The 26090-nt window shown below is 44.0% G+C and overlaps 1 long non-coding RNA gene across 1 annotated transcript in view; it reads right to left on the bottom strand.

Moving 5' to 3' along the window:
* Positions 1-6694: 6694 nt before the first annotated feature.
* LOC137503730 (uncharacterized) overlaps positions 6695-26090 on the bottom strand; it is a 57836-nt gene continuing 38440 nt past the window's right edge. The window contains exon 2 of the long non-coding RNA XR_011019316.1: positions 6695-6995. This is a non-coding gene — a long non-coding RNA (uncharacterized lncRNA). The remainder of the gene's footprint in view (positions 6996-26090) is intronic.

Raw genomic sequence — 26090 nt, 5'->3', positions numbered from 1 at the left:
TGTTTCCACTTGTCAGGAGAACATAGCGTTTTTCTGTACAAGAAAAATCTGCACAGCAGAGCCATCAGAATTAATAGGAAATTCACATGCGTTTTCGCTATGCGAATTCTCCATGCAAATTCGCGTACGTTTTCGCATTAAATCAATGTAAGGGCCGTTTCGACTAGTGCGGTGTGCTTTCTATGTGAAAAACACATAAACGAATTCACATGTGCATGCAAATTTGTATGCAAATTTTCATGCGAATTCGCATGCGTTTTTTCACGTTCCTGTATAAGGATGCAAATTTAACTATATCAGTGCCTGTGTGCCCTTACATTTATTATTAGGTATGCGAATCTGCATGCATAAAACGCATGCAGATTCGCTGTAGTGGAAATGGGCCCTAAAAGCACACAGGTACTGTAATGGTTAAAATTCGCATACTTACTAACATATGCGAAAACGTGCGCAAATTCGCTTCTGCATTTTCGCTAACAAACTCGCATTGCACAAGTGGAAACGGGCCCTTATAGTATACCTATAACCACTACGCTGGTATACTCTACTAAGTCTATTCTTTTAGGGCCCGTTTCCACTATAGCGGAAATGGGCGCAATTCCTCAGAGTTTCCCCGCAGGCAAATCACGTGGGGAAACTCTGCCATAGAGGGCTATGGTGCCACCGGCCGAATCGCATGCTGTAGCGATTCGGCCGGAACCCCCTGCAGAATTCGCAGCGGAGGCTGCGAATCCCATAGCCGTGCATGGCACGGCTGATGGGATTCGCCTGCGATCCCGCCCACCTGCTCAGTGTTGGCGTGCTTCTCACAGACGCACGCCGCACTAGTGGAAACAAGCCCTAACAGTATAAAAAAATGGATAATAATAGCAACGCGCACACTTGTCTCAAAGGTAAAAAGAGATCAAGACCAGTCTTCTGGAAAGGGGATGAGGAGGGGTTCAATACTTTCATTAGAGATCTGAATGGTTTCAGACCTAACATCCAGTTGACAGCTGAAAGTAGCCAGGTAAGTATAAACTTCCTGGATTCGGTGATAAGCAGAGAGGGGACTGGTTTTGTAACGAGGAGCTACTTTAAACCAACTGACCGTAATGGTTACATTGAGACCAATAGCTGTCACCATCCAAATTGGTTGAAAGGGGTGCCAAAGGGCCAGTTCATACGCATTAGGCGTAATTGTTCCAATCTAGAGGACTATATAGCCCAATCAGAGGTCCTCAAAAAGAGGTTCACTGAAAAGGGTTATAATGAAAGGTGGCTGGAGGGGATACAGCAGGAGGTGGCCAATATGAACAGGGTTCCTTTGGTACATACCCCTAGAGATAGACCTCGTGAAGATTTCGACCCTTTTGCTTTTTGTTCAGATTTTTCAATACAACACAGACAGGTGGAGATGATTTTCCGTAAACATTGGGTTATATTACAGGGGGACCATGTTTTGGGGAGTACTTTGCCCGAAAAGCCCTCTTTTATTTATAGGAAGGCACAAAATTTAAAGAATGGCCTTGCACCTAGTTGTGTTGCGCCCCCCAAATAACCAGGTCTTATTGGGTGGCAAAGTAGTGGCTTTTTTCCGTGTGGATCCTGCAAATGCTGCAGGGAGGCAAATGCAATCAAAACTAGAGAAGTAGTATCTACAGTGAACGGTAAAACATTCAGAATACGTAATTTTATAAATTGTTCCTTGTCATTTATAGTGTACGTTATCTGGTGTGATTGTGGCCTGCAGTATGTGGGCCGCACCACCAGACCGTTGGAGGAGCGTATTGGAGAGCATATAAACAATATTAAAAAAGGTTTTGAGTTGCATAGTGTCTCCCTGCATTTTAAGATCAAACACTGTTCTGACCCTACTAAGATGTATTTTTGCGGAGTAGACAAGCTAATACCAGCATGGAGAGGGTGTCATAAGTTAAGGGAGGTGTCTAAGAGGGAAACTAAATGGATCCATGATCTAGAATCGGCAGCCCCCAGAGGGCTTAATATAGACCTTGATATTAATTGTTTTATTAATAATGGATAGATGAACCCGTGTGTTATTTGGTATAGGTAGTAAATAATCCAAAAGAATTGTGTTAATGTAGCTGAGGTTCAATTTTAATGTAACAGATCGCTTGGGATCGAATTGTGCTGTCTATGGGGGAGTGACATGGTTGTATAGAGGTAGCTTGTTGTATGTATTAGATTAGGTCTGTATCTTGTGTGAGGGAGCGCTCAGATGAGCATGCTGAGGATTGATTCAGTTTTTTCCTTCTGTTTTTTGTTTTAATTATAAGTTTTTTAGATCTTTTTTTAACTGATCCCATTGGACGCTGGAGGGGGAGGGTTTTCTGTCTCAATAAGTTTGTCCGGTCTCGCGTGCATCAACAGCCCCTGATAAGTCATTAAAGTGACGAAATGCATAGGGCGGAGTGTTGATGCACGTGACTGGACGAGGAAGTAGTGCCGGCTGGAGAGGGAGCGAGAGACGTTCTGATGCTGGAACAGCTGAGCGGTTCCCGGGACCCCAATTGTCTAAAACGTGCTCATACCCTGCGTGGCTTGTGAGTGCAATCTTGTTTTTAATCTTTTAATAAACCCACGGAATTATGCTATGTCTGGCTTTTTAGTTTACAGCCTCAACTGGGTTTCATAGCCTTAGGAAGCAGTGGAATTAATAAATCCCCCTTCAAACTATCAATCCCACCTCCGGAGATCTGGGAGGCCAGCCTGCATGTGGATGTGATTGTCCGGGGACAAGAGACCAAAGGATAGTTCATTGCTATAACGGCTGGATCCGTGGAGCATACCTATTGGTGGAACTGTGAGACTGGTTTTGATCTCTTTTTACCTTTGAGACAAGTGCGCGCGTTGCTATTATTATCCATAACTTTATGTCTGCACATTGACATTGCTATACGCGAACCATGGAGTGCTGATTTCCTGAAGCGCATATATATTTTTATTCAGTATAAAAAATGGTGGTTGTGGTCCCCGACAACCTGGGTGTACATACCTCTGCCCTTAATACTGAAGATTCTGAATTATTACAAGCCAGGCCGGACTTTTGTAGGAAGAGCTGGTATAAATCAGAGATAGTACACCTGTCATCAGGAACAGCTGAGATCCCCCTCACACATCCACATGTATATAAACCAATAGGCTCAATTTTAAAGTCAAAATCGCATTTATCATTAGCTTATGGTGACAACAACATACACCACACAACGACTATAATTTTACAATAGACTGGCTACATAGTTTCGTTAGCAAAGTTCTGCACCTAAATATGTAACGTTAATCTTATAATCATTAGAAAATAAGGTTCCTCATAATCAAAGTTGGCCAGCGCAATGCCTCATGGGACAGACCAAATGATTTGCATAGCTCCGCCTCCTGACTGTATTAAGCCTGGCTGCCTTTCCATCTCACAGGCCACGCCTCCTCTGCCCTCAGACAGCCCATCCCAGGACACAAGTCAGGGATGGACTATGGACAAGGCAGGGAGCCGCGGAGAGTGGCAGCATCAATGTAAACAGCCATCTAGCGACAATCTGTGTGTCGCTAGCGTGACGGTTTTTATAAGGGGGAAAGCAGACCTTTGGGGGCGGGGGGCGGCTGGGGGCACAGTATAAGGACACAGAGGCTGGTGATAGTATGCAGAATGTGCCTCTTTGTCCTATATGAATTGCAGAGACCCACCTTCGGCTCTCTTTAGGGCCCATTTCTATTATCGTGAATCTGCATGCGTTTTCTGCACGCAGATTCGCATAACCAATATAAGTTAATTAGCCTGTTTCCACTTGTCAGGACAACAGAGTGTTTTTTGTACAGGAAAAGTCTACACAGCAGAGCCATCAGAATTCGCACACCGCCTTGTGCATGCAATGTAATTAATAGGAGATTTGCATGCGTTTTCGCTATGCGAATTTTCCATGCGCGTGCGGCGTTCGCAGGCGGGTGCCGCACACGGAAAATTTAAAAGAAAAGTGGGGGCGGGGGTCGCCACAGCTTAATGCCCCGTTTTTAAACGGGCCTTAGGCCTAGTACTTAATAAAAATCCAACACCTTTTAGCATATAGCAGAAAAACATATATATACATATTCATAACGACAGCAACATAGTCCGCCTTCAGTTTTAGAGGGCAAGTTCAAGTAAGAGGCAAAATTATGCATGTTGCATCCAAGGAGATCGAAAGTGTTAATGGACATCCAAAGATCAAACGATGCAAAACAGTGCAGAAACCAACGCAATAAATATGAGTCCATCCAGAGGGGGTATCAGTCCATGTGTGAATAGAGTGTGCAACACAAAGTCCAGCGAGTACATCAGGCATAAGGTTGCATTTTAACTCAGTATGGATATACATTCACAGAATACAAGTAGATAATCCAAACAGCTCATTCACTGCAACAGAATAAACAATAATTAGTACCTCCATAAACACAGTTACAACAAAACTGAGAAGTTAATCTCCTGATTGAGACTAACATGGACCTTAGAGCCGAAAATATAAATCCATCTGGCCTCCTTTTGGAGTAACTTGTTAACCAAGCCACCCCTCCTCACTGTGAATTTAACCTGTTCAAGGCCAAAGACCTATTGTTGATTGTATGAGGCCCCATGGAAGTCTAGAAAATGTGCTGCGACTGATCCCTCTCGGCCAGTCTAATTTTTGATAAGTTTTGTTGAATCCTAGTTTTAACAGCATTTTTGGTCTTACCCACATAAATCTTGGGACAGCTGCATCTCAATGCATATATAACTCCCTGGGTTGTGCAATTGATGAACTATTTGAGTGTAAATTAACTGGACTGAGATGAGTCCATGGTGCTAGTTAGTCTATGCATGAAGGGACAGGTACTGCAGGACCCACAGGGGAAGCCACCAACGATACCAACCCCCTGTGATCAGTATTTACACAGCTGGCGCGAACGAGATTTTAAATGGAAAAACAGTGTTTGCTTAATTGCACACGTACCCACGGCACAAAATCGCAGGAACAGTCGCTAGACATGCAAAAAACACTGGTCACAATGATTTTTACAACAAAAATTGTTACGTATGTAGCTTTAGCTTATGTACCCCCTGGCTTTCATGAAACATGCATGTATATTCAATGCTTCAATGCTTCATTTACTTAGGTGAAGCTGGGCAAGGCCTCTGATGCAGCTAGACTCATGAGGTGCAGCAGAGGTTTCACCTTTCATGGCTGCTCACATGATATGGCAGTCATGGCCGCACAAAGCAAATGGATTGCAAATTGCAAGCTTTCTGCTTGATAAATCTGGCATAGAGACTATATTTGCTATGAAAAGAAGAGAAAAATACTTTCAGAGACGTTTTATTGGTTCACTGGCAGCTGTGTCTGCTCAGCATGTGTGTCCTACATAAACATTCTGATGATACAGTATATTTCAAAGCTGTTTCTGCTGACCTAACATATCCATATAATCACTTCCAGACTCCAATCACAGTGAAGCCTTCATGCTTTTAATGTATATGGTGTTTTCTTGTCAGAAACAATGAAGGAATAGCCAAGTGATACAATGAAAATGTGATGAAACTGCACAGGAAATATTTGCTGCATTCTATAAGCTGTCATATTACTCTGTTAACCCTTTCTCTGACACTCTCATCCATTCTGCTAAAAATAGTAAATCTTCAATGGATATTGTGTGAGAACTGCAGTGCACTACGGCTGCTGTAAACCTCGAAGTAGCAAATTATCAAAATCAAATATAAGAATTGAGGATTCCACATCAAAACCAGTATAAGTTTGGTGTTTTTTTGTATTTTTTATATGTCAAGCCAAAGTATAAGGTATACAGACAATTAACCACTTCATCCCCAAGGGTTTTTACCCTAATGGACCAAAACAATTTTTACTCGTCAACGCTCTTCCCTTTCATTTGCCAATAACGTTTTCAATACTTATCACAACAAAATGATCCATACCTTGTTTTTTTCACCACAAATTAGGCTTTTTGGGGGTGGTATTTGTTTTCAGTAATGACATTACCTTTTATGCATTTAAAGGGAAAAACAAAGAAACAAATGAAAAAATACACATTTTTTCCAATTCCATCCCCGATGGTTTTACAATAAACATTGCTACCATACATAAAACCTATACATTTGATCTGCCTATTTGTCCTGGTTGTCATAAGGTTTGAATTATGTCTCTAGTACAAAGTATGGTGACAATATATTATTTGGAATTTAAGGTGTGTTTTTTCTACGTTGTGGTTTTTCGTTTTCTCATTACACACTATCAATGATTACAAGCCCTTATTAGCAAAAATAAGAGTAATACATCCTCATGGCATACATATTTAAAAAACGGAGTCCCTAAAGTAACTATTTATGTATTCTCTTTTCAATTTTGTCACTTTTGGTTTTTTTTGTTTTGTTTTTTACAAGTGTTTTGTTTTGGTACAAAGTATATGAAAATAACAATTTTATTGCTTCTCATTCAGTTTCAAACACCACAAATTCTATTCTCTCGCTTGTCACGATGAAAATGATACCCTATATACATAATCAGATAACTTTTTGGAAATGCAATACACTGTTAACCATGAGCAGCACCAATTGATATATATATATAGTCCAGAGGGGCCAGCAGCTATCACAATCCAGGTGCTTCTTGTATGCACGCAACTAGGGTGGCCCAGTTACCACAGCTATAGATAAAGATGAAACGAAGAGTTGCAGCACACTGCTCTTTTATTGAGCTTCACGCAAATTTTATACAGGCAGACAGTTTTGGCTGTCCTCAGCCTTTATCAATTCCAAAGTGAAATACAACACAATCCATTTATATACCCGCCCAGACAAGCTGAGACAGGAAATGACATCACAGTGTAAACCACACATTGCAGGATTAACCCTCACAGTCCAAATAGTGTTATCATCACACTTATCTGGTATGAGTCCACAAATGCTTGTCTGCATCTCCAATTTTCATCCGGTCATACTGTGAACCAGGTATAACAAACACGTAGTGTACCTAGAGGAAGAGAAGTTACAAAAATAAGTGCAAATCAAAGTCTTTATTGAGACCTTTAGGGAACAAATTTCCCAATTTGTCTATCTACATGACCTCACATTTTTTCAAGAGGAGAACATGATCTCCCCCACGCCTCTGTTTGGGTATATGGTCTATGACCATGAATTTAAGGTCACTAATCGTGTGCCCCATCTGTCTTCAATGTTTGGAGACTGGCAAATCGGACGTCACCAATCTGACAGAGCTTCTATGTTGTGCTATACAATCTCGTACTTTCTGTGTGGTTTCCCCCACGTAATGAAGGCCACATGGGCAGGTCAGTAAGTACACAACATAGGAGCTCTGGCAGGTCAGGAAGTGTCGAATACGGTAGTCGCCACAAAATGTGGCACCCTTAATCATATTGTTGCATTCACTGCAGGTCAAGCAGGGGTATGACCCCATGCGCTTTGGCCCCAAAAAGGTTCCACCCTGTTTCACCACAGGTGGATAATCAGCCCTCATGATTTTACTACCTATAGTCTCATTGCGTCTTTAGGCCGGTATAGGAGGCAAATTAAACTCCTGTATTTTAGGGTATGCACTACCCAGAATGTGCCAATGCCGTTTTATGCATGCCAGCATTTTATTTAACCACTTGAGGACCTAGGGCTTTCTACCCCTTAAGGACCGGCCACTTTTTTTCCATTCAGACCACTGCAGCTTTCACGGTTTATTGCTCGCTCATACAACCTACCACCTAAATGAATTTTGGCTCCTTTTCTTGTCACTAATAAAGCTTTCTTTTGATGCTATTTGATTGCTCCTGCGATTTTTACTTTTTATTATATTCATCAAAAAAGACATGAATTTTGGCAAAAAAATGATTTTTTTAACTTTCTGTGCTGACATTTTTCAAATAAAGTAAAATTTCTGTATACATGCAGCGCGAAAAATGTGGACAAACATGTTTTTGATAAAAAAAAACCCATTCAGTGTATATTTATTGGTTTGGGTAAAAGTTATAGCGTTTACAAACTATGGTGCCAAAAGTGAATTTTCCCATTTTCAAGCATCTCTGACTTTTCTGACCCCCTGTCATGTTTCATGAGGGGCTAGAATTCCAGGATAGTATAAATACCCCCCAAATGACCCCATTTTGGAAAGAAGACATCCCAAAGTATTCACTGAGAGGCATAGTGAGTTCATAGAAGATATTATTTTTTGTCACAAGTAAGCGGAAAATGACACTTTGTGAGAAAAAAAAAAAAAAAAAAAGTTTCCATTTCTTCTAACTTGCGACAAAAAAAAAATGAAATCTGCCACGGACTCACCATGCCCCTCTCTGAATACCTTGAAGGGTCTACTTTCCAAAATGGGATCATTTGTGGGGTGTGTTTACTGTCCTGACATTTTGGGGGGTGCTAAATTGTAAGCACCCCTGTAAAGCCTAAAGGTGCTCATTGGACTTTGGACCCCTTAGCGCAGTTAGGCTGCAAAAAAGTGCCACACATGTGGTATTGCCGTACTCAGGAGAAGTAGTATAATGTGTTTTGGGGTGTATTTTTACACATACCCATGCTGGGTGGGAGAAATATCTCTGTAAATGACAATTTGTTAATTTTTTTTACACACAATTGTCCATTTACAGAGATATTTCTCCCACTCAGCATGGGTATGTGTAAAAATACACCACAAAACACATTATACTACTTCTCCTGAGTACGGCGATACCACATGTGTGGCACTTTTTTGCACCCTAACTGCGCTAAAGGGCCCAAAGTCCAATGAGTACCTTTAGGATTTCACAGGTCATTTTGAGAAATTTCGTTTCAAGACTACTCCTCACGGTTTAGGGCCCCTAAAATGCCAGGGCAGTATAGGAACCCCACAAATGACCCCATTTTAGAAAGAAGACACCCCAAGGTATTCCGTTAGTAGTATGGCGAGTTCATAGAAGATTTTATTTTTTGTCACAAGTTAGCGGAAAATGACACTTTGTGAAAAAACACAATTAAAATCAATTTCCGCTAACTTTTGACAAAAAATAAAATCTTCTATGAACTCACCATACTCCTAACGGAATACCTTGGGGTGTCTTCTTTCTAAAATGGGGTCATTTGTGGGGTTCCTATACTGCCCTGGCATTTTAGGGGCCCTAAACCGTGAGGAGTAGTCTTGAAACGAAATTTCTCAAAATGACCTGTGAAATCCTAAAGGTACTCATTGGACTTTGGGCCCTTTAGCGCAGTTAGGGTGCAAAAAAGTGCCACACATGTGGTATCGCCATACTCGGGAGAAGTAGTACAATGTGTTTTGGGGTGTATTTTTACACATACCCATGCTGGGTGGGAGAAATACCTCTGTAAATGGACAATTGTGTGTAAAAAAATCAAAAGATTGTCATTTACAGAGGTATTTCTCCCACCCAGCATGGGTATGTGTAAAAATACACCCCAAAACACATTGTACTACTTCTCCCGAGTACGGCGATACCACATGTGTGGCACTTTTTTGCACCCTAACTGCACTAAGGGGCCCAAAGTCCAATGAGTACCTTTAGGATTTCACAGGTCATTTTTGTTTCAAGACTACTCCTCACGGTTTAGGGCCCCTAAAATGCCAGGGCAGTATAGGAACCCCACTAATGACCCCATTTTAGAAAGAAGACACCCCAAGGTATTCCGTTAGGAGTATGGTGAGTTCATAGAAGATTTTATTTTTTTGTCACAAGTTAGCGGAAATTGATTTTAATAGTTTTTTTTCACAAAGTGTCATTTTCCGCTAACTTGTGACAAAAAATAAAATCTTCTATGAACTCACCATACTCCGTACGGAATACCTTTGGGTGTCTTCTTTCTAGAATGGGGTCATTTGTGGGGTTCCTATACTGCCCTGGCATTTTAGGGGCCCTAAACCGTGAGGAGTAGTCTTGAAACCAAATGTCGCAAAATGACCTGTGAAATCCTAAATTGGACTTTGGGCCCCTTAGCGTACTTAGGGTGTAAAAAAGTGCCACACATGTGGTACCGCTGTACTCAGGAGAAGTAGTATAATGCGTTTTGGGGTGTATTTTTACACATACCCATGCTAAGTGGGAGAAATATCTCTGTAAATGACAATTGTTTGATTTTTTTACACACAATTGTCCATTTACATAGAAATTTCTCCCACCCAGCATGGGTATGTGTAAAAATACACCCCAAAACACATTATACTACTTTTCCTGAGTACGGCGGTACCACATGTGTGACACTTTTTTGCAGCCTAGGTGCGCTAAGGGGCCCAACGTCCTATTCACAGGTCATTTTGAAGCATTTGTTTTCTAGACTACTCCTCGCGGTTTAGGGCCCCTAAAATGCCAGGGCAGTATAGGAACCCCACAAGTGACCCCATTTTAGAAAGAAGACACCCCAAGGTATTCCGTTAGGTGTATGGCGAGTTCATAGAAGATTTTATTTTTTGTCACAAGTTAGTGAAAAATGACACTTTGTGAAAAAAAACCAATAAAAATTAATTTCCGCTAACTTTTGACAAAAAATTAAATCTTCTATGAACTCGTCATACACCTAACATAATACCTTGGGGTGTCTTTTTTTTCTAAAATGGGGTCACTTGTGGGGTTCCTATACCGCCCTGGCATTTTACAGGCCCAAAACCGTGAGTAGTCTGGAAACCAAATGTCTCAAAATGACTGTTCAGGGGTATAAGCATCTGCAAATTTTGATGACAGGTGGTCTATGAGGGGGCGAATTTTGTGGAACCGGTCATAAGCAGGGTGGCCTTTTAGATGACAGGTTGTATTGGGCCTGATCTGATGGATAGGAGTGCTAGGGGGGTGACAGGAGGTGATTGATGGGTGTCTCAGGGGGTGGTTAGAGGGGAAAATAGATGCAATCCATGCACTGGGGAGGTGATCGGAAGGGGGTCTGAGGGTTTGGCCGAGTGATCAGGAGCCCACACGGGGCAAATTGGGGCCTGATCTGATGGGTAGGTGTGCTAGGGGGTGACAGGAGGTGATTGATGGGTGTCTCAAGGTGTGATTAGAGGGGGGAATGGATGCAAGCAATGCACTGGCGAGGTGATCAGGGCTGGGGTCTGAGGGCATTCTGAGGGTGTGGGCGGGTGATTGAGTGCCCTAGGGGCAGATAGGGGTCTAATCTGATAGGTAGCAGTGACAGGGGGTGATTGATGGGTAATTAGTGGGTGTTTAGGGTAGAGAATAGATGGAAACACTGCGCTTGGGTGGTGATCTGATGTCGGATCTGCGGGCGATCTATTGGTGTGGGTGGGTGATCAGTTTGCCCGCAAGGGGCAGGTTAGGGGCTGATTGATGGGTGGCAGTGACAGCGGGTGATTGATGGGTGGCAGTGACAGGGGGTGATTGATGGGTGGCAGTGACAGGGGGTGATTGATGGGTGATTGATAGGTGATTGACAGGTAATCAGTGGGTTATTACAGGGGAGAACAGATGTAAATATTGCACTGGCGAATTGATAAGGGGGGTCTGAGGGCAATCTGAGCGTGTAGGCGGTCGATTGGGTGCCCGCAAGGGGCAGATTAGGGTCTGATCTGATAGGTAACAGTGACAGGTGGTGATAGGGAGTGATTGATGGGTGATTGATGGGTAATTAGTGGGTGTTTAGAGGAGAGAATAGATGGAAACACTGCGCTTGGGTGGTGATCTGATGTCGGATCTGCGGGCGATCTATTGGTGTGGGTGATCAGATTGCCCGCAAGGGGCAGGTTAGGGGCTGATTGTTGGGTGGCAGTGACAGGGGGTGATTGATGGGTGATAGGTGATTGGCAGGTGATTGACAGGTGATCAGTGGGTTATTACAGGGAAGGACAGATGTAATTAATGCACTGGCGAATTGATAAGGGGGGGGGGGGTCTGAGGGCAATCTGAGCGTGTGGGCGGGTGATTGGGTGCCCGCAAGGGGCAGATTAGGGTCTGATCTGATAGGTAACAGTGACAGGTGGTGATAGGGGGTGATTGATGGGTAATTAGTGGGTGTTTAGAGAAGATAACAGATGTAAACGATACATTTGGGAGGTAATCTGACGGCGGGTTTGCGGGCGATCTAATGGTGTGGGTGGGTGATCAGATTGCCCGCAAGGGGCAGGTTAGGGGCTGATTGATGGGTGGCAGTGACAGGGGGTGACAGGGGGTGATTGATGGGTGATAGGTGATTGGCAGGTGATTGACAGGTGATCAGTGGGTTATTACAGGGAAGAACAGATGTAATTAATGCACTGGTGAATTGATAAGGGGGGGTCAGAGGGCAATCTGAGCGTGTGGGCGGGTGATTGGGTGCCCGCAAGGGGCAGATTAGGGTCTGATCTGATAGGTAAAAGTGACAAGTGGTGATAGGGGGTGATTGATGGGTGATTGATGGGTAATTAGTGGGTGTTTAGAGGAGAGAATAGATGTAAACAATGGATTTGGGAGGTGATCTGATGTCGGATCTGTGGGCGATCTATTGGTGTGGGTGGGTGATCAGATTGCCCGCAAGGGGCAGGTTAGGGGCTGATTGATGGGTGGCAGTGTCAGGGGGTGATTGACGGGTGATTGATGGGTGATTGACGGGTGATTGACAGGTGATTGACAGGTGATTGACAGGTGATCAGGGGGATAGATGCATACAGTAAACAGGGGGGGGTGGTCTGGGGGGGGGTCTGGGGAGAATCTGAGGGGTGGGGGGTGATCAGGAGGGGGCAGGGAGCAGGGGGGGGGGATAAAAAAAAAAATAGCGTTGACAGATAGTGACAGGGAGTGATTGATGGGTGATTAGGGGGGTGATTGGGTGCAAACAGGGGTCTGGGGGGTGGGCAGGGGGGGGTCTGATGGGTGCTGTGGGCGATCTGGGGCAGGGGGGGGAGAAATCAGTGTGCTTGGGTGCAGACTAGGGTGGCTGCAGCCTGCCCTGGTGGTCCCTCGGACACTGGGACCACCAGGGCAGGAGGCAGCCTGTATAATACACTTTGTAAACATTACAAAGTGTATTATACACTTTGTATGCGGCGATCGCGGGGTTAACATCCCGCCGGCGCTTCCGTATAGCCGGCGGGATGTTGCGGCGAGCGAGCGGTGACAGGCGCCGGCGGAGGATCGCGTCACGGATGACGCGATCGCTCCGCCCATGCCCTTAAATGGACCGCCGCCTCTGTGGGTGAGGCCGTCCTGCAGGGCTCCACTTCCCCGCCGCCCCTGTGTAGTGGGCGGTCGGGAAGTGGTTAAAAGGCCATGATATTGGCACACAAAGGGTAAGCGTGGTCCTTTAATTTTGCCTTTACCTTGATCCACAGCAAGTCAAGCTTGGTAACTGCTCCTCCAGTGTGAGAACCACCAACATAGGGGCACCGCAGGGGTGTGTACTGTCCCCACTTCTGTTCTCCCTTTACACCAACAATTGCACCTCAACTGCTGACTCCGTTAAGATCATCAAATTCGCGGATGACACAACCATCATCGGTCTCATCAGCAGCAACAAAGAGCAGGCCTACCGCAGCGAGATTGAGAGGATCTGTAACTGGTGCAAGGAAAACAATCTCGTCCTCAATGCATCCAAGACTGTCGAACTAATTGTAGACTTCAGAAAACTCCCTCCCGCCCTCCCACCAGTCCTCATTGATGGTGGTGCCCAGGGCCCCAAGTGTTCGGTTCCTGGGCACCACCATCACCAGGGACCTAAGATGGGGGCAAAATAGCACCAGAATCCAGAAGAATGCCCAGCGGAGGCTATTTTTCCTGCGCCAGCTGAAGAAATTCGGCATCCCGCATGTTCTGCTCACCAGTTTCTACTCCGCAACAGTTGAGTCCATCCTCTGCTCCTCCATCATTGTCTGGTATACCGGGGCCAACGCTAGAGACAAGTACAAACTTCAGAGAGTAATCAGCGCTGCGGAAAAGATCATTGGCATGACCCTGCCCCCTCTTGATCTCCTCCACGCTGTCAGAATGATGAAAAGAGCCAGCAGGATCTCCCAAGACCTCTCCCACCCAGGAAGCCACTTTTTTGAGCCCCTCCAATCAGGCCACTGCTTCAGAGTAGTCCGCTCCAGAACCACGAGGCACAGAAACACCTTTTTTCCCCAGGCAGTCCTACTCCTGAACACTCGGGGGGAGTGATCGGGGGGATCACTTCTCCCACCTGGCCCCCTCAAGCTTAGCCCATGTACAACGCAGTTCCCCAGTCGCCAACACTCTAGCCCCCGCCTGTAACAATGCACTCTGCACCAATGCCATGCTGATATACCTGAAAATGCATGTATTTATGTATGTATGTCCTATGTCTTTTTGCTCTCCGCCATTGCCATGTGTACCACAACCAATTCCGGGGGCGCCAACAGCGCACTCGGCGAATAAAAAACAGATTCTGATCCAATGTTTGCTCAGGGGAGATAATTTTCTCCAATTCCTCCTGTAGTAAATTCTGGGGATACCCTCCAGAGACGATCCTATCAACTCGGAGCAATTGGCTCCTGGCGACTGACCGGAAGACAGCAGGTGGGTGAAAGCTCTCAAAATGGAGTAATTGGTTACGGTCGGTGGGCTTCTGATCAAGATCACCACCTGCAAATGAGGGGGCCACATTGGACCCCATCGCTGTGCCGCATTGCTGGAGATAAATATCCTCTTTGAACAGGAAATAGTTGTTATCTAGCACAAAATGGAATAACATTTCAAAAAAACTTAATTGTTGTGCACTGTAGTTCCCATCTCCTTTTACAAGATCCATGCACGCATCGATGCCCTCTGACTGTGGGATCGATGTGTACAAAGATGCTAGTACATCCCAACCAACCAACCAAATTTTATCTGCAGCGTTGAATTTCAAACTCAACACTTTTTTTTAAGAAAATCTGACGTATCCCTAATGTAGGAAGTTGTGCCTTTGATGAGGGGGAGAGTACCTTGTCCAATAGCGTGGCACTGGGCGTAAAAATCAACCCAATGCCAGCCACTATTGGACGCCCTGATGGTTTGGTGGGGTGTTTATGTACCTTTGGGAGTGTGTACAAACAGGTAATCACTCAATTCTCTATTAACCAAATGATTACGTACAGCATCATCAAGGACACGACAAAGAGCTGTTTTTAGCTGGGGGACGGGGTTTCCTGGTAGTTTGTGATACACCTTTATATCAGAGAGTTGTGTTTTAACTTCGTTTTCATAATCAACAGTGTCCATAACTACCAGGGCCCTGCCCTTGTCAGCTGGTTTAATAACAATGTCCCTCTGTTCGCTGAGATTATGTAAGGCTGTCTTCTCTTCCAGACTGATATTGCTCTTGGAAAAATCCTTTTTATCACTTGCAAGCAACCGTTCAATGTCACCTGTCACCTTGTCCACAAACATCTCCACTCCTGTATAGGTAGTAGGAGGCATAAAACGACTTTTTGAAATCAAATTAAATTGCTTACAATCAGTGGCGTGCCGTCCATTGGGCGCAAGGGGGCGGGGCGAACCGGGTTACAGGCCGGGAGGGGGGTGTCAAAAAGGCCAGCTGAGCCAATTACAGATCAAGCCAGCAGTACCTGCTTCTCCCTCCTCTTCATTGTTTGGCTGCAGCTGGCTCAGACCACCCCCCCTCCTGTGAGTTCTGCAAAAGGCCAGAAGCCACGTGGGACACACATGGGATCTCTGCTACGATCTGGGACAGGAAGATTGTATACTGTAGCTGCAGGATCCCCCCCACTGCTGTGCTGCCACCGCCGACTCTGCACCCCTGCAACCTGGGACAACCAGACGGCAGATACTGTCAAGGGAGAGGAGGATCCGGAGGCTTCCTGGGTCTCACCCATGCTGCTCTTCCGATGCTCTGCTCCCCCTTCCAGTCTTGCGGGAAACCCTAAGGCGAGCCCACCCATGCCGCAGCTCCTCCACCTCTGCGGCTATGACAGCCAGATGCCGCCGCTCATCTCCCGACAAGCTGGGCCATGACCCAGGTACACCATCAGCGAACACCACCGGCACAGATGTGTATGAGCCACAAAACCTTACGCTGTGGGCAGGAGTAAAGTACTGGATGTCCCTGCCGGCTGCCAGTGTCTTACTTCCCCCATCGCTCTCCCTCTCCTGTCTCCTCTCTTTTCCTTCCGTCTCTCTCTGCTTTGTCTCTCCTCCCCGTCTCTCTGTGTCTCCCTACTGTCTCTCTCTGCTGTCTCTCTTCTGTCTGTCTCTTCTCCTACCTCTCTCTTCCTCCTGTCTCTTCCCCATCTCTCTCCCTCCTCTGTCTCTCATCCCTGTTTCTCTCTTTCTGCTCTGCCTCTCTCTTCTGTCTGTCTCTTCCCCTGTCTCTCTCCCTCCTCTATAGCTCACTCCTGTCGCTCTCTCTGCTCTCTCTCCCTCCTGTCTCTCTCTCTCTCTCTGCTCTGTCTCTCCCTACTGTTTCTCCATCTGCCCTGTCTCTGAGTCTCTCCCTCTGCTCGGTCTCTCCCTCCTGTCTCTTTCTCTCTTCTGTTTGTCTCTTCCCCATCTCTCTCCCTCCTCTGTCTCTCCTCCCTGTGTCTCTTTCTCCTCTGTCTCTCCCTACTGTCTCTCTCTGCTCTCTCTCTCCTGTCTCTCTTTGCTCTGTCTCTCTTTCTGCTCTCTGTTTCCCTCCTGTCTCTCTCTCTATGCTTGAAAGACAGGAAAAAAGACCGAGAGCCAAATCTGGTGTAGTATGTTCAACCAAGTATGGGAAAAAAATCAGATGAGAATATACTCACAAGTGTGGGTCACCACGCAGGCGACCACTATGAAGGCAGGTGGGGAGAATTATAACCTGACCCCACTCAGGTCTAAAAAGTCGCTCTCTATAGAAAGAAAAATGGGGATACACCCCTCCACCTGGGGTGGATAAGATATGAGTAAAATTGGTGAATAGAGGCGCCAAAATAGGATAAGATAAGTTAAAAACGTATAAAAGGAGGGGGTGGGTGGATCCACTACCCTCACATAAAATGACCAGGCTGAATTCAAGCCGTAAACAATGTAAAAAAAGATATTTATTAGTCTCCAAAAACAGTGCAACGCGTTTCACGGGCACACATCCCGCTTCATCAGGCAATTCTGAGGTAGGAGAACACAGTAGTAGGTCATATGTGAGCTAGAGTGCCTCTGTAGGCGCTCTAGCTCACATATGACCTACTACTGTGTTCTCCTACCTCAGAATTGCCTGATGAAGCGGGATGTGTGCCCGTGAAACGCGTTGCACTGTTTTTGGAGACTAATAAATATCTTTTTTTACATTGTTTACGGCTTGAATTCAGCCTGGTCATTTTATGTGAGGGTAGTGGATCCACCCACCCCCTCCTTTTATACGTTTTTAACTTATCTTATCCTATTTTGATGTCTCTCTCTCTACTCTGTCTCCCTCCTTTCTCTCTCTGCTCTGTCTCTCCCTCCTGTTTCTTCCTTCCGCTGTGTCTGTCTGTCTCTTTTCTGTGTCTATCCCTTCCCGTCTCTTTCTCTCCCTCCTGTCTCTCTCCATCCTGTCTTTCTCTCTGCCTCTCTCCATCCTGTCTTTCTCTCTGCCTCTCTCCCTCCTGTCTCTCTGCCTCTCTCCCTCCTGTCTCTCTCTCCCACCTGTCTATCTTCTCTTTCTCTCTTTGCTCTCTCTTATCTCTCCATCCTGTCTCTCCCTGCTCTCTCTTACTCCTGTCTCTCTCACTTCTGTGTCTGTCTTTTCCTCCTGTCCTCTCTCTCTTTCTCTCCTGTGTGTAGTGTGTGTGTGTGTGTGGTGTGTGTGTGGTGTGTGGTGTGTGGTGTGTGGTGTGTGGTGTGTGTGTGTGTGTGTGTGTGTGTGCACTCAGTCAGAAATACATTGGCTATATACAGGGGGCTCTAACTGTATACACTGGATTTCTAGCTATATATGGGTATCTGACTATATACATTGGCTATATACGTGAGGATCTGACTATATACACTGGCTATATACGTGGGGATCTGACTATATACATTGACTATATACGTGGGGATCTGACTATATACTTTGACTATATACGTGGTGATCTGACTATATACATTGGCTATATACGTGGGGATCTGACTATATACATTGCTTATATACGTGGGGATCTGACTATATACATTGGCTATATACGTGGGGATCTGACTATATACATTGACTATATACGTGGGGATCTGACTATATACATTGGCTATATACGTGGGGATCTGACTATATACATTGGCTATATACGTGGGGATCTGACTATATACATTGGCTATATATGTGGGGATCTGACTATATACATTGGCTATATACGTGGGGATCTGACTATATACATTGGCTATATATGTGGGGATCTGACTATATACATTGGCTATATACATGGGGATCTGACTATATACATTGGCTAAATAGGGGTGGGGGTCTGACTATATACATTGGCTATATACGTGGGGATCTGACTATATACATTGGCTATATACGTGGGGATTTGACTATATACATTGACTATATACGTGGGGATCTGACTATATACATTGGCTATATACGTGGGGATCTGACTATATACATTGGCTATATACGTGGGGATCTGACTATATACATTGGCTATATACGTGGGGATCTGACTATATACATTGGCTATATACGTGGGGATCTGACTATATACATTGGCTAAATAGGGGTGGGGGTCTGACTATATACACTGGCTATATACGTGGGGATCTGACTATATACATTGGCTATATACGTGGGGATCTGACTATATACATTGGCTAAATAGGGGTGGGGATCTGACTATATACATTGCCTATATACGTGGGGATCTGACTATATACATTGGCTAAATAGGGGTGGGGGTCTGACTATATACATTGCCTATATACGTGGGGATCTAACTATATACATTGGCTATATACATGGGGATCTGACTATATACATTGCCTATATACGTGGGGATCTGACTATATACATTGGCTATATACGTGGGGATCTGACTATATACATTGGCTAAATAGGGGTGGGGGTCTGACTATATACACTGGCTATATACGTGGGGATCTGACTATATACACTGGCTATATACGTGGGGATCTGACTATATACATTGGCTAAATAGGGGTGGGGGTCTGACTATATACACTGGCTATATACGTGGGGATCTGACTATATACATTGGCTAAATAGGGGTGGGGGTCTGACTATATACACTGGCTATATACACTGAAGGGGAATTTGGCTATATACAATGGCTATACTAAAGGGAGATCTTGCTATATATACTGCATTTGGGTATTATGATGGTTACCTATACTAAATAACTATACTTTATACTATAAATGGGGAAGGGGGGATTTCATCTTGATCTGGCTACCTGTGCTAAAGGGTGGTTATCAGGCTACCTAATATATTTTGACAAAACCCTGCTGCATCATGTGTATTGTGTAGGGGAACACTGCGCATTGTGGCTATACTATGGTACCTTTACTGGGGGGCACCTATACCTGGCATTACCCGCCATGCCGCACTCACTCCTTTATTTTTTTTTTTTGGGTGGGGGGAGGGATGTCATTTAATACCCAGCACCGGGTGTCAAATGTCCTAGGTACGCCACTGCTTACAATTCAGTGTGGTATAGGAAAGTCTTTGTGAGTCTTTGTGAAAAGCCTTATCTGTCTGAACAGCCCATAAACATCTTGTTTCAGAGTAAATGTGCCCATTGTACATTTAGGAATAAAGGCAAGTCCTTTATTAAGGACACATACCTCCTCTGCAATTAAATCAGCACTGGAGAGGTTCATGATGACGGCGTTCAGCGTCTCTGGCTTTGCGTGATGCAGTGATCCAATGGTTCCTGTGACGATGCTGGGGCTGAAGCGGGTCCTGCAGTGCTTGCGCCCGGCCCGGTGGTGGTGTCTCTGCTTCTCCTGCCACGGTGACCGCGGTGTGCGCTCTGGCCTAAAAAATGGCCAGTGAAGGGGGATGAGGATCAGGAAGTCGGTAGTAATGAGGATGACGATGCACGTTCTGTGCGTGTCGTGCACCAGCTCCGCCCACCAGAGGCATGCCAGTAATACACCTCGTTTCTTGTGATAGCTCTCCTGGTCCCTCCCGAGCTTGGTGCGCTTGCGCTGTTGTATTGCAAAGCGAAGGTCTTTCAGAGTCTTATCAAGTTTCTCTTTAGTATTTGCGAACTCCTGTGGTGTCAGAGTCTTGCGAAGCTCCGCCTCCGCTTGCGTAGCTCGGGCTTGTAAGTACGGCAGCTCCTTTTGGATATGCGCAATGGTAAGTGTAATTAGATCAAACGAACATTTATTGAGTATTTGAGCAAACAATTTCTGGTATTCCGTCGAGTCAGCAAACAAGGTGGGAGTCAACCTCACCCTTAGCCCCCGCGGTATGTGACGTATATGGTGGTATTCAGCTAAATTGATACGATGTAATTCCAAGGCAAGTTGGCGTTTTAGCAACTTCTCCCAGGCTCCCAGGTGTGAAGCTCAATAAAAGAGCAGTGTGCTGCAACTCTTCGTTTCATATATATATATATATATATATATATATATATATATATATATATATATATATATATATACAGGGGTTGGACAAAATAATAGCAACACCTTAAAAAATTAACAAACTATATTTTAATATGGTGTAGGAGTAGGTCAAACTTTTGTGGCAATTACAGCCTCAATTTTCCTAGGTATTGATGCATACAAATTGTGAATTGTTTCCAAAGGAATTTTAGCCCATTCTTCAGTTGAAACACCCTCCAGTTCTTTTAGAGACGATGGCGGTGGAAATCGACTTCTTACTTGAATCTCTAAAAACGACCATAAATGCTCAATAATGTTGAGGTCTGGGGATTGTGGTGGCCAGATGAGATGCTCAACTTCATTAGAATGTTCCTCGTGCCATTCTTTAACAATTCTAGCTGTATGGATTGGGGCATTATCATGGAAATAAGGTAAACGATGATTCGGCAGAGAAAATCACATTTTTCCACTGCTCGAGGGACCAATTCTGGTGGTTTCTACACCACTCTAAACGCTTTGAAACATTTGTCTTTGAGAGCAGAGGTTTTCTAATTGCAGTTCTTCTGTGGAATCCAGATTTGTGCAACTCCCGATGAACAGTTTTTGTGGAAAATGGGTTCTGTAGGTGTTCATTCAGCTTTGCAGTGATTTTAGGAGTCGTTGTCTTGCAAGCTTTTCTAACAATTCTATTTAGAGTCCGACTGTCTCTCTCAGACAACTTCGACTTTCAGCCACAACTTTGCTTTGCTGAGGATGTTTTTCCTTCTCTTTCAAAGGCAGTCATTACTTTTGAGACAGTACCTCTTGAAATGCCAAGCATTTGGACAGTTTCTATTACAGCAGCGCCTGCCATACGAGCAACCACTCTGTGTTTTTATACGTTGGTGCATGTAAGAGCAATAGAATTGTATTTCTATTGAAAGCTTTGCAGTATTATGTCATGGAAAGCTTTCTATTTCAGGTATACTTTAAAGAAAGCTTTGTGGGGATGTGGTTCATATGGAGATCGTATGATAAGGGGAGGCCGTCTAACTTCCCCGAAAGTCTTGTCAGCTATTGCTTTAATGAAAAGAAACCACCAGAGGTCACTCAAGGGTAGAATATAAAATCTGCTTAGCTTGTAGATAATGCTGGGTAGTTTCATCTGTAATGCTGCTTCTAAAGAAGAGCTACTGATGTCACAATTTTGTACTCTTTTGAATGTGTTTACTACTTCTGCTTTAGTCAGTAGACTCTTGCTGCCAATTCTATTTAGGATCTAAATTACGGGGCTTCCTTATTTAGGCTACAACGCAGAAAACTAAAGCAGCATAGTAGTTGGAAGATTTCCACTGCTGAATGAATAAAGGAGTGATGGCACTAGAAACTTGCCTCACTTTTGCTCCTGTTTTGCATTAGTCTTTGGTCTTGATATATTAGCCTCATTATTATCATTATTAGCATGTTAACTATGTAGTGGTAAAACTGCATAGCATGCAGTACACTGGCAATGTACTCATTACCTTGGTAACGGGTTCTGTGAAGTGCACAACGTGCACTACGTACCTGTCAGAAGTGCCGTTACTTTTGCGTGCTAATTTTGTGGCTGCATAGTGGATATGCCTCCATGTCTTTTACAACAAATTCTTGCGATTTTATATAGATATGAGCTAACACACTAAAATGTGCTTTGCCAGCCATCAGCCCAGTCCTACCTGCAGTACTCACAATTACTTCCAGTGTTGAAAGAAAACAAAAAGGTATCCCATTCCAACATGACTGACTGCACTAACACCAACAATGGTAAAATGTGGTCATCATTTTTTATTCCATGCACTATTTACTGTATATTTCTTTGAAAAGCATATCTCTACTTTTCGATCAATTTAGTTATAGTTTTAAATTTTACCTCTGAGGCCCTATTCACACTAGAGCGTTTTGCTGGCAATTTCGGCAAAATGCTCAAGTGCTAGTACAAAACCCTATGGGCCCGTTCTTACTTGGGCAATTAACGCAAATCGCCAAACACAAACGAGTAGCCTGCACTATTTTCAGGTGATTTCCCAGCGATCGCGTTTCAGTGCTACAGAAGCGCTAAACGCGATTGCAAAAAAATCGCAGCAGTGCCCAGTGATTTTTCCGCTTGTAATCGCGGAACAATCACTCCAGCAAAACGTTTTGTGCTTTTAAGTGTGAATGGGGCCTGAATCAGTGAAACATTGGAATTCTTCACCAATATCTTCACAATTGGACAGAGGCAGTTAAATACAAGTTTGATACCCCAGGTACACCTCTTTTAATTTATTTATCCAACCAAACCCTAAAACTTTTATTCATGCCTTTTTCTAACTCTAACCCTTCTTCTCACCTATTAGGGCCCAGGTTGAAATTAGAATAACATTAATTTTCTTCATACCTACACCTAACACTACCCAAGAGGTACTGTAGTGAAAATAATGTAATAAATAAATTGCTTAGTTTTTACTTTTTACAATATTTAGTCAGTGTTTGGCCATTGTAAAATCTTTCCTCTCCCTGATTTACATTCCAAACAGCTGGCAACATCTTTAGTATTGGCAGGTGATCTCTGTGCATAAAACGCACTGTAAACGAACACTCCACAAATGCAGATACTGTATGCTTGGCAGTTGGAAACAGCCATTATTTCCCACAATGCAAAGAGATTTCCCAGTAAACTGTCTGCCCCATGGTTATGATATCACACTGTGGGAAGGGTTTAACAGGGCCATTTCTTGGGCAGTGCGGGCAGGGTGACCACCCTAGGTGCAGAAGGGCAAGTAGAAGAAGTGGGGCGCAGGCAGAAGGACATAACCACTAGGGATCTGGTGACGTGTGTTAGAGCCAAATGGAAGAAGAAAGAAGATTACCAGCTTGATCACCTTCCTTGATTTCTCCTGGGCTGCCTGCGTCAGACGTCAAGTCATCATCACGTCACCACCGTGTGATGACACCTGATGTCCTGTTGCGGTACTGCAGGCTGTCAGTGCGCGGCGCCCATGGAGGAGTCAGCTTTCTGGGCTCTCTTCGCCTGTGTGTTCTCCTGGTCCTTGCTTCCTCTTGGATGAGGGGCTGGTCACTAGTAAGTAGGAAGATCTACAGTGGGATGCGAATGTTTGAGCAACCTTGTTTATCGTCATGATTTTCCTGTATAAATCATTGGTTGTTAAGACAAAAAATGTCAGTTAAATATATCATATAGGAGACACACATAGTGATATTTGAGAAGTGAAATAAAGTTGATTGGATTTACAGAAAGTGTGCAATAATTGTTTAAACATAAATTTGGGCACTTTTGTCATTTTATTGATTCCAAAACCTTTAGAACTAATTATTGGAACTCAAATTGGCTTGGTAAGCTCAGTGACCCCTGACCTACACACGCAGGTGAAACCAATTATGAGAAAGAGTATTTAAGGGGGTCATTTGTAAGTTTCCCTCCTCTTTTAATTTTCTCTGAAGAATAGCAACATGACATGGGGGTCTCAAAACAACTCTGAAATGACCTGAAGACAAAGATTGTTCACCATCATGGTTTAGGGGAAGGATACAGGAAGCTATCTCAGATTTCAGCTGTCTGTTTCCACAGTTAGGAACATATTACGGAAATGAAGACCACAGGCTCAGTTCAAGTTAAAGCTTGAAATGGCAGACCAAGAAAAATCTCGGATAGACAGAAGCGACGAATGGTGAGAACAGTCAGAGTCAATCCACAGACCAGCACCAAAGACCTACAACATCAACGACCAACGATCCTAAGCACTGCTCAAAATCCACTAAGGCATTCATGCAGAGGAACAAGTACAACGTTCTGGAATGGCCATCTCAGTCCCCAAACCTGAATATAATTGAAAATCTGTGGTGTGAGTTAAAGAGAGCTGTCCATGCTTAGAAGCCATCAAACCTGAATGAACTAGAGATGTTTTGTAAAGAGGACTGGTCCAAAATACCTTCAACCAGAATCCACACTCTCATTGGAACCCACAGGAAGCGTTGAGAGGCTGTAATTTCTGCAAATGGAGGATCTACTAAATATTAATTTAATTTCTTTATTGTGGTGCCGAAATGTATGCCCCTGCCTAATTTTGTTTAAACAATTATTGTGCAGTTTCTGTAAATCCAGTAAACTTCATTTCACTTCTCAAATATCACTGTGTGTGTCTCATATTTGATATATTTAACTGACATTTTTTATCGGAACAACCATTGATTTTTACAGGAAAATCATGACGATTAACAAGGTTGCCCAAACTTTCCCATCCCACTGTACTTGTGACCTGTGGCTGTGTGACTGTCCCTAAAGAGTAAGAGTTTGCAAGTCCACAGGGATAGGGGAGAAAGGGCCGCAATTTTTACACCCTCGCCCTGAGTGCAATTAAGCCTAGAAACTGCCCTGGGTTTCACCACAATATCAGCCATTCAGATGTCCCTGATGGACTATTCAAGAAGCGGAAAAGATTAGGGCCTACTACCGGGAGGAAACTTTGAGAGAGGATGGCCTTTCAATTGCTACCTCATCAATAACAAAAATAATCCAGACCACTGAAAACAGTGTTTCAGTATTTGTGGCAACAAAGGACCTGCTAAGCTTATGGAACAAATAACCAGAGAACTGATCCAACCTCTCCTGAGGCTGACATACGACTATAGAAGACTCAGTACCAAGAGACAAACATCAATGCTCAAGTGCAGCAGGAACAGATACTCCAAGGCAAAGAAGGGCTTCAGGGATTACTGAGAAGCTCAGTACTATATAATCCTGTATCCATTTGGCTGAAGACTAAAAATCGTTTCTAAAGCCTGCTTTCTATAGCTTCATGGATTAAAAAAATAAAAGTAAAAAACCTTTTTTTAAATGACATTGGATGGGTGAGACTCCTTATGACCAAAAATGAATGTAGTATACCATGGCTGCCCACATCGAGAGGATCCTTTCTGTCTTTTTCACCTAATGTACAATGCAGTCATAAATTGCCTCTTTCCTACTGGAACAATCTAGAACATATCCCCTATGGTGTACAAATGCCCATTTAAGAAGGACAGAAAGCTCCACCACCATTTGGAAGGCCCCCTACTCATTATCAGGCCCCACAGGCTAAAGTGAAAAAATAATTCCCACTGGCTAATAGATTAAATAAGACCACCTGAATTAAGCCTTTTATTATAATTGACTGATATAAGTAAACTATCTGAGTTTTATTGGCTTATTGAGGTATATTTTTGCATTAATCTCTCAATAACTCATCCCTATGTCCACTATGGTCCTCTTTGGACAACCCCAGGAATAAAAGACATAGAATCTTCTGGTGAGAAAGACCAATTATTTAAGATCCACTTGTTATTTTATTGTTACTTATATTGTATGTATAACAATTATTTTATTATTTATACAATGGTTCTTCATTACCAGTCTTATTCTTTGTTGTGTTATTGGTGTGTATATTTCAAGTCCTGTATTAAGCAGAGAGCCAGCATGAAGGGAAGGGAGAGCCAAGGCAGTGGGCACAAGCAAAGACAGCACACAACCAGGGGCAGTGTTGCTGAGTAAGTATGACGGGGAGCACATGACTGGAAGCAACATGGGGAGAGGCAGGGTGCAGGACTATGGAAGAGAGGTTCACTTGAAAAGGCTTTGTCTGATG

The sequence above is a fragment of the Hyperolius riggenbachi genome, chromosome 4, assembly GCF_040937935.1.
Source record: "Hyperolius riggenbachi isolate aHypRig1 chromosome 4, aHypRig1.pri, whole genome shotgun sequence".
In the NCBI taxonomy this organism is placed as follows: domain Eukaryota; kingdom Metazoa; phylum Chordata; class Amphibia; order Anura; family Hyperoliidae; genus Hyperolius; species Hyperolius riggenbachi.
The sequence above is the reverse complement of the archived record's forward strand: the minus strand, read 5'-3'. Positions and strand labels throughout refer to the sequence as shown.